The following is a 9,974-nucleotide window of genomic DNA, read 5'->3' as shown; positions in this document are numbered from 1 at the left end:
CCTCACCCACCACCCTCTGCCTCCCCCACAGCCTGGTGCACATTCTCCCGGCCACACACAAGGCCACACATCTAATAGCCCCACATCAGGACAAACTCTGTGTCTCTTCCTTCAACTCTCCTCTCTCTCAGTGCCAGGAACTCCTGACCAAGTTTCCATTCGCCTCGTCACAGCTCAGTGCTGTGCTGGCCATGGCTACAGTATTCTCTTCCTCAGGACCTGCTGTGTGTGAATGGGCTCTTGGAGCTCTCTCTGCTGCCCTCGCCCCTGGAGGACAGCTTGAGGCGGCCAGCCTCTGAACTTGTTCTCTGCCCTAGCCCCCTGCTCTAGCTCCCTGCTGGTCTCCCTAATGACTCCNCCATGGTCCTCAACCCCTTCCTTCTCCTGACCCAGTCACACTTCCGATTTTCCCTTCTATTTANACATCTCTCTTTCAAGGCTTGAGTTACTTCCAGCATCCAGCCCACCTTCCCCACAGTTCCATGCCTCAGGAGGGAGGAAGGGAGACTTGACTGCATGGTCCCAGACCCTTGCTGCTGATGCTACAGAATTGGCTGAGCCAATTCTGGCCATGAAACTGATTGACGGTGCTGGGGATGGACCCCAGTGCCTTGCCTGAGCTAGGGTAGTGCTCTATCCTGGGACTGCATCCACAGCCCTGGCCATGAGAGTTAAGCCACTGAACGAGCTTGTCAGGAATCACAGGGTGAGAAGAAGATGAGCTGAGACAAGGTCAACAGAGACTAGCTAAACTGTGTTCCCCCAAATTGACGGGACTGCAGCCGTAAAGACACAGTGCTTAGGGACAGGGTCCTCAAAGAGGGGCTGAGCTAAGGGAGTCGTAGGTGGATGATCCCTGATTCCCAATCCTACAAGACTGGTAGGGTATCTCACAAGCACAGATATGCAAAGAGAGGTGACCATGTGGGGAACAGGGGGGAAATGGCATTACTGGCTTAGGATGTCAACACTGCCAACACCTGGCATCTCTGACTTCTAACCCCTAGAGATAATGTCACTTCTGTGGGATACACTGTCTGGCCTCAGGTGCTCTACAGCAGCCCTGGCAGACTGAGGCAGGTGACAAAGGAGGCCTGACCCTGCTGATGTCCTGACCACCCAGATCCAGAATGTCTCTTTCTCCAGGCTTCTTTTGTGTGTCCTTGATGTCACTTTGGTCTGATTGATGCTCTGGGCTCATTGACGTCCCTGGTATCCCTCCCGCCTTATGGCTGTAAGCTGACAATACTGGACCTCAACCATCCCCAGGCTCCTGTCTCCCCCTGGGCCTATTCTCCTCTCCTACCCACTCCNGGTTCTGCCCAGCAGGATTTAACCCCTGTCCTCCCCAATCTGACTTCAAGTCATCCTAACTTTTAAATTCTGCTACAGATCTCTCAGACGCTTTACAGATGTCTATCCTGATGGGTGGGGTCGGAGTGGGAGAGGGAGGTAGCCTGTGGTACTGGGAGAGAGCCTCCCTTGCTCTCTCCTCCCTAACATTGTTGACATTGCTGCCAGGACTGAGCTTTGTGACATAAATATGATCACGTCACCCGGTCACTTCTGACCCTGCACTGCCAACTCCACGACTGAGTGTACACCCAGCTCTGATCGCTAAACTTGTTCAAGAATGTGGCTGGCACATCACACTTCATGCACAGCCAAACACCAGCACAGGCTGTCAGAGAGGGCCCTCTAGACTGCTGTCCCCTCCTGTATTTCACCATGCAGTATGTACCAACCAGACAGTTTGCTCATGGCTATGTTAGTAATCCAATACCACAAAAGCAAGGCTCACTCTATAAACAAAAAGCCAAGCCCCTTTGACCTCAGTGTAAACTTCACTTCCTGGGCAGAGTGGACAGCTAGCAGTGTCTACACTCAGGACACAAGCCACCTGTGTATTCACACACCCCATGTCTCTGCCAGGCGTTCACTCCTTCCCACAGTGTGGACATGGTCAATTGTTCCCCAAGGCCCACTCTGATGGTCCTGTCCTGTTCTCTCTAGAGATCCCTGACCTGCAGGAGGGTGAAGCGACCTCCTTCCTACAGGCTGCCTCACACCGCCTCCACCGGCTGCCCAGTCTGACAAGCTAGCCTTCTGGGAGCCTAGCGCAACTGAAGCGTTGCGAGCAGGGAGTGCATGGCAGGCCAGGGATGGCTGAGCTCATGCTGGGCAGTCTGGCAAAGTCCAGCCTCTGAGGATTATCATGCACACAGCCTTAGGTAGGGGCAGAGCACACCATGGAAGCAGGTTGCACCAACTCTCTAGGAACAGACTGATCCCAGCATTCTGANGACCCAGTGTCCTGTTCTCTGAGGTGAACCAGCAAAAACCAAGTGCCCTGGAGTTACTGACACGCCCTCCGCCGACAGTCTCNGGCTGTGGTAGAACTCAGTAGTGTGGTGCATGCTGGCCACGATTCCACCCCCAGCACCACAACCACACACGAGTTAAATTTAAAAAGAATCAACATCAGCATTATTATATGTCTCTATACATTTGTGCATATACGCATATTGGAAATAACTTTGGCAACTACCAGACTGCAACCCTGACTCCCAGGACCTTCAGACGAAAGTGTCTAGAGGAGACAGAAGATTGGGGGGGGGCTGAGTGAAGGAGGTCATGGGTGGGTGAGCCCCAGGCCTCCATGGCTGTTACCTCACATGCAAGGTTAGGGGACAGACCTGCAGAGAGGGACAACCTGTGAAGCACATCAAGAAGATGGCCCTAAAGGATGACCACACCAACCCCGCCAGCTCTTCACCTCAGACTTCCAGCTGCCAGAACCATGCCAATTTCTGGTGATTATCCTTCCTCCACGCCTGACACTGTCTGTGTTTTCCTAATGCAACACTCAATGCTCCGTAACAAAGGCCACAAAGGCTGGAGGTGACAGACAGTGGGATTCACTCAACAACAGGGACTCCTAAACCGGACTCAGCAAATGCCCCTGCCAGATGGAAAGTGCCACCTCGTGGAGAGATTTGGNGGCATATGGGACTCCCATGCCCTGCTTTCACCTCCCTCAAGGAGCTCTGTGGGGACCCTGGAGAGGTAGGTCTGTCATTCAGCTTTGCCTATCACCCAGACCACAGAGATCAGCAGGCTCCTTGCTGCTTACAACCTGCTCCTCACAGCTCAGACAGCCAGGTGCTCTCATTATTCCTGATTTAGAAAAGGGGAAACTGAGGCAGCNNGGCATTAAAGACTCCTGTACTGAGTTGTAGCCTTGCCCAATAAGCTCACACTCGGTGGCAGATGACAGAGGCTGCTGTAGGCTCACAAAGGCTGCCTTGGAGGGCTATCAAGTGTCATCGCTGTGACTGTTAAGGTGCTAGGAGCCCAAGGTATCTCCTCACCTGCACGGCTGGTGCTGGATCCCAGCTGGGCCCTGCCACCCACAGGGAGCACCCTGGTTCCTGCCCTCCACCCGGTTTGCCCCCTCTCCCTTGGAGCCCTGTACGTACTTGGACAGTGTTCATCACCAAGCCAGCTGTCATCATGCCCAGGCCGGACAGCAGGATAGGTATGGCGACCTGGCAGGTGGTGGTNAGGACAGGCTCAGGGAGGATCCCATGAGGGGAGCGGGTGAGCTCACAGCTGAAGCCTCGAAGCTTCTTGCCCTGAAAGCGGAACTCAAGGCTGAGCTGAGTGACGACCATGGTTGGGCCCTGGGTGAGTCTGTCCTCTCTCCTCCCTGCCCTCCAAGGCTCTCTTCTGCAGAGGTCCACACAGACAGCTTTCCAGGAAGTGCCACAGTGGGTCTCTGAGAGTCCCTTGGCCNAGGGCCAGAGTAAACAAGGCCAGACCTGGTCAGAGCCTCATTCAGGAGGCTGCCGGTGTCCTCTGTCCATTCCACTGGTCAGGTTCTCCTCAGAGTGCAGCTGTGGATATGCCGGGACCTCCCTCTTCTAGCCTGCCAGAGAGGCTCACTGTCCCTCAGCAGCGACCTTGACAGTGTCCAGTAGTCCAGCCCACGCTAGCCAGACTGGGCAGGGACACCACCCACATGGGCCTGGCTCTGGTTAAGTACCCACGCAGAAGTCAGCACCACCCTCTGTGTCCTCTGCACACGTGCCATGGGCTGCTTTGCTCTGGCCGAGAAGGGCCGGAAGACCACAGCTCCAGGGATACTCACCCAGGCCCACGCATGGGGTTCAGTCCTGTAAGGTCAAGGACTCTGAGGGACTGNAAGATGAAAGTGACACCTGTGGTCAGCTCTGTGCCAGTGCGTGGGGGCTCACAGCTACCATGTAAAGCTGTGCTCACACAACTGGGGCCCTGCTTTCCCTCAAAGGCCTGGACCACTTTATCCAGCTTGCTTCTGCTCAGAAAGATCAGAACAGGCCCTGCTGATCCCACCAGAGGGAAGGGGCCCGGCCGGGAAGCTGCACTAGAGTCTAGGGATGCTGAGAGTGCCCCTTTGTATATGCCACGGGCCAGAGGGACACTTCCAAGCCTAAGGGCCAACAGAATACAAACTGAGCTCTCTACCAGCAAAGATCCCAAGCTGAAAGTCTGACTGACTTCTATTAACCCAGGGTTCACCTTGGGGTCCTGGCCTCCCCTCTGTCCCATTCCTACCGTACTACCCTCTTGGACACCTTGCCTCTGCTCTCACAGATCGCCTCATCTCATGCTCAAGTCCAAACTCCTTTATCTCCCCAGGCAGAACTTCCTCCCTAACTAACTGCCCCCCCCACCCCCATCCTGCCTGCCCCGGAAATCCTCAGCGCATCCTCACTCACTCTCTTCTGCTCGTTTGTCTGGAGTTTTAAGTTTGCCACAGGAGGCAGAGGTGCAGGCTGTAAACTTTGGTCCTGGTTCTGGTGGGCCAGCCCTACCTCTCCTGACTGCTTAGCCGGCAGCTCAGGGTGGAGAAGCTACCACGTGGAATAGTTTCTGGGCTTCTCTGTCTCTTGGCACACTCATGTTTGAAAGCCAGGCAGTCAGACCAACATGAAGAGGCTGTGCGCAGGTGAGTGAAACACCTTGGGCCAGGATCTGCACATGGCCAATAGGTGCTGCCATTGGAATGCTTAAACTATCAGTGACCAGAGTGGGTTGCTATGGGAAGCGCTTCTGAATTTGGGATGCTGAGCCATACAGCAGCCTAGAACTAGATCCCAGCACCTTGTCCATGCGCTACATTTTCTTCATCCCAGATGCACCTCTCCACCAGCCCCCAGCCTTTCCACCAGCACCCAGCCTCTCTACCAGCCCCCAAACTCTCTACCAGCCCCCAGCTTCTCCACTAGCCCCCAGCCTCTCCACCAGCTTCTCCACCAGTCCTCAGCCTCTCCATCTTCTCTAGCCTCTTCTGAGCTTCCAGACTGTTCCTCTCAGCCTCCTGTGCAGGAGCAAGTGCCCCAAACTCCCCAATTTTCATGGCAGTTTCTTCCATAGTGCCTCTGTTACACCTTGCACATCAGTGAACATCTGCCAGAAAAGCATGCTGAGCCCAGACACCCTCACTGCAGTCCTACATCCAATCTGCTGCCCTCAAAGTTTTCCCTGATCTGTCCCCTCAGCTCCAGCACAGGAGACCATCTCAGTCACGAACCCGGGGCTTCTCACACATCTCCCCCAACGACAACACTTGCTCTCCCTGTCATCAACCCACATGGGCATTCTAAGGAGGAACCCTCATGAAATGGGAACAGCATGCAGGTGAGCCTCACCTTCTGAAAGGACACCCATACCTGAGCCATCTCTGTCCGAGCACACAGCCATGTTACCCTACATACCTTTGGAAGGAACTTCTCATGGACCCCTTTGTCATGCTATGGCCCTCACACCTATGGCTGGCCTCAATAACGATTGTGGGCAGCTAAGGTGCCTCTTGATCTCTGAGTCAAAGCCCCACAGCTCTTTACCCAGAATCTCTAAGTACAAGGAAGAACCATGGTGGCTCTGTCCAAGTAAGAATAGGAAAACCTAACCATCCTTCCCAAGAAGAAGCTTGTCCCAGCAGTCCTGCTGTGGTTTGGGATCGATGAAGTCACTCTTGACCATACTCTACAAAGCCCTTCATGCCACTTACTGGACAGAACACCTCCCTGCATTCACAGCTTATAATGCCCACATTTTGCAAACAAAGTATTTAAGGCTCCGGGAAGGTTTGCCTTCAATCACAAAGTGTACCAACGCTCAAGGAAAACAATGACTGTCCCCCTACCACCTGTCCCCACTCCCCCTGACCACCACCACCGAGAAAGCGTAGTTTAGTGGGAGACCACATGTCCAGCATCCACCTCGGCAGCCCTCCCTACAGTCTATGATGTGTGGTTTGGGCCTGGTCTAAACACACACGAATTAGTGTGGAACAGCAGGGAAGAGGCCTGCAGAAGCTACTGGCGTCAGCGCACTGGCTGGATTGAGACAATCCCTGCAGGTTGGTGATGAGCTGGCTGCTGAACACAGAGTGGAACCATCCCCAGGCACAGACATTTTATGCTGGCATTGGCACCTTCCACAAGGTCACCCTAGCTTGGGATCATCCATCTACAGGGGACTCATCGAGTCACACACACTGGCTCCCTGAAACATTCTTACCAGAACAGGAGAGTCTCCTGAGTACGCTTATCAGCCTTGGAGAAACACACAGGAGAGAGAGGGGCAAGGAAAAGTGAGGGAGGGATGGAGGCATGGAGGAGGGGTTGGGGGGGGGGAGAGAGGGAGAGGTGTTTAGGGAGTTACTAAAAGCCAGTGCTGAAGTGGTCACCTGTGGTAGGCAGGAGGATTACAGTGACCCTTTTGGCTTTCAGAGTGTGCTGACTACTGTAATGACTTGCTTTTAGGATGATTAAGCTTCCAGCAGAAATAAATAAAAGAATCTACGCGTGTGAGAAACGGTACTTTCCCCCGGGAAAGCTGAGAACAACACACGTCAACACGGCTTACTGGGTCACAACACAGAACATCTCAATGTGATTTTAAAAATAGTCCCAGCACAGTGGAAAATCTCATAGCCTGACTGGGCATGGTTCAGATCTGGGTCAAGCATCAAGTGGCTTCCTGGGTGACCTTGCACAGTCCTTCTGATCCCTGGGCCTCTAGCCTGTCCTAGAGTCCTGGACATGAGGGACTGGGGCCTATGAACTGCTCTCAACCTTTATGCACAACGCCCCCCCCCCACACACACCCGCCCCGGGAGGTAGAATGTCTGCATGTGTGAGGTCAGGTTCTGTCCCTAACAGGGCGGGAGGGGGAAAGCACAGGGCTTTGGCATCATATCACCAATCCTGCTTCCAAGACTGACACCAACCCTGACCCAAATCATCCCAGGAGCAGTTTCCAGATGCTGTGCTACCTTGCACCTGGGCAGTATGGGCTAGCTGGCCATGAAAACATCCCCACTGCTCAGANCTCAGATACCAGGCTGTATACTTCATTTTCCCATTTCCTTTGTATTCTGGTCTGAGCCCACAGAACCCAGGGGAGAAGGTGAAGCCCCACAGCAGCTTCTCAAGTGCTCCCTAGATTCAGGCTCCTCACCAGCATCTCCGCCAGGAGGCCTCGGGCAACTTCCCTCTCTCCTGGGCTGTGCTGGCATAGCTTAGCTGTTTTCTGTCTGGCACAGACACANGCATCTATTGACTCTCCCCACTCAATCACGAGTACCACAGGAGGGCAACCTGCTTGTCTCTCTTGTTCACTGGGACCCTGTGCATGGTGTCTGGTTGTGTGCACACACGGTGCATGTTGCCAGGATGAACAAATGAATGAGTGAACGAATGAATGAATGGCAGAAACAACAAGGAGCAGTAACCTGGTCAGAGACCCTGGGGCATAGGTGACCAGGAAAGCACCTGCCTCACGTGTTCACGGCCTTAGAGCCAGCCTCAGCACCACAAGAGAGGAAGGAAGCCCTTTCCACAGCCAGTGGACATATGATGGGGACATAGCACTGTCCCCAGCACTGAGTAGCCCGACCAGGAGTCCCCTGTGGCTCTCCCTCTTGTGGGCAAGGTCTCCAGCCAGATGCCCTCCTCAGCGAGTAGCCCACTGAGGTTGGTTTGAATGTTTGGCTCCCATTGTTGCAGCAATAGAACCCCCTAAGATACCCAGCAACACCCCTTCCTTAGTAAGGTCCCCAGGGAAATGTTCTCCATAGTGAGGGGTCCAAGCCTGGATCCTGTCTGTCCCTGAATGAGCGATAGTCTGCTAGCCCAAGGGACTTTCCAGGAAAGCTCTTCTGCCTTCCCGCAGGAAGTGGCTCCCATCCTTCCACTCTACAGAGCAGGGCCTGCCCCCTCATCCTAGCCGGCTCTGCANGTATGTGGTGGCATCCCCCCTCTTCAGACTGTGAGTGTGGGAGACTAAGAAATGCNNTGGCTCTCACTTGCCTAGCCCTGGGAACCAGTCATATCTTCATAGCCTAGAGTGGAAGCCCTTTCTCCCCAGTGAGGGCTAGCCAGCCAGCCTCAGGCAGGCAGGATCCCAGGACGACCCAGGGCACCTGCCTGGTTCTTACATTGTACTCATTGCTAACACTGTACTCGCCACTGGAGATGGCTGAGCCCAGTGCAGTCAGCTGGAGTGAAGCCTGCTCCCCACAAAGCCCACCCTTCCTGCTCTCTTCATGTGGAGGCTCTCTCCTCTCACCCCAAAGCTGAGGGGTGCCACAGTGAGAATTATCCTGACTNCGTCTGCTCAGGGAGGGGCACCAACATCTGGCAGGTACTCTCCCTGGCACTGTGTCACGTGGCTCAAGTTAAGTTTTTCACTAAACCTCAGTTCACCAATTTGGCTGGATTGGCTGGCAGCAAGCCCCGGGGATCCTCCAGTCTCCCACCTTCCCACCAGGTTTGTTCCTTTGTTTTTTGAGACAGGGTTTCTCTGTGTAACCGTCCTGGCTGTCCCAGAACTTGTTCTGTAGACCAGACTGGCCTCTTAAACTCATAGACATTCACCTGTCTCTGCCTTCCAAATGCTAGGATTAAAGGCATGTACTACCATTGCCTGGCCCCTGCCACCAGATTTTTATGTGGTGTTGGAGATCCAGAGTTAAGTTTACCAATGCTTGCCCCCCCCCACTTCCCATAATAGAACCCTGGAGTCTAGCTAATTTATAAAAGGAAAGGGGTTAATTCCAGTTTGTGGTTCTGGGATTCTGGGAGCACAGTGCCATTCAGTCAGCTTCTGGAGCTCCACGGGCTGCCCTGTGCCATCGTGGAAAGGCAGAGAAGAGAGGCAGGNGGACATGGATGCTGAAAATGAACAAGACAGGAAGCACGAGAAAGCCAAGGAAGCCAAACTCACTTTGTAACAATCTGGTCTCGGCATAACTGACCCACTCTGAGAACCACACTAATGCATTTGTGATCCGAAGTGCCTCGTGAAAGCTCCATCGCCTCTCAACAGAGTTACATTAAGAGCTAAGCCTTAACAAGCNCTGTGGTGGGGGCAAACCACATTGGAACACAGCATGTAAGCAAAGACCATAAACCAGTAAGGAGGCACGTGTAAGCAAACCACACCATGATACACAAGGCCGTAGCCTTAGACCAAGCCCCAGTGCTCCTGCCGCCCTCTATGACGCTTTTATACAACTCCTCCTGCTGCACTGGGGACAGAACCTAGTGACCCGGCTTGCCACCAAGAACAGCAAAGCTTCTGTGGTCAGGTGACCCCAAAGCCTCTGTGGTCAGGTGACTCAGATGGCACAGCAGCCATGGGCCTCTTTGACAAGACAGCACATAAATGGATCGGGTGCCCTGTAGCACCAGGAACGGTAGTGAGGAGCAGGGGCCTGGGTCAACCAGCTGCTCAGGCAGAGAGAAGGGAAACACCCATAGCCTCAGGAGAGACAGGTCTGGGACCACAGAGGCTGGGAGCTTTGGAAGAAGTATGGCATTGTAATCTGCTGAATTTTAGGCAGCAATAGAAATTAACACATGAAATGCAGTTTCCAACTCGAAGGTGTGTGTGTGTGTGTGTGTGTGTGTGTGTGTGTGTGT

At 53.9% G+C, this 9,974-nt stretch overlaps 1 protein-coding gene across 1 annotated transcript in view; it reads right to left on the bottom strand.

The window, feature by feature from the left end:
- Positions 1 to 9,974, bottom strand: part of Slc41a3 (solute carrier family 41 member 3) — a 40,575-nt gene that overhangs the window by 22,311 nt on the left and 8,290 nt on the right. The gene's annotated exons all lie outside the window — the stretch shown is intronic.

Source organism: Mus caroli, chromosome 6 (assembly GCF_900094665.2).
Source record: "Mus caroli chromosome 6, CAROLI_EIJ_v1.1, whole genome shotgun sequence".
NCBI classification, from domain to species: domain Eukaryota; kingdom Metazoa; phylum Chordata; class Mammalia; order Rodentia; family Muridae; genus Mus; species Mus caroli.
The sequence above is the reverse complement of the archived record's forward strand: the minus strand, read 5'-3'. Positions and strand labels throughout refer to the sequence as shown.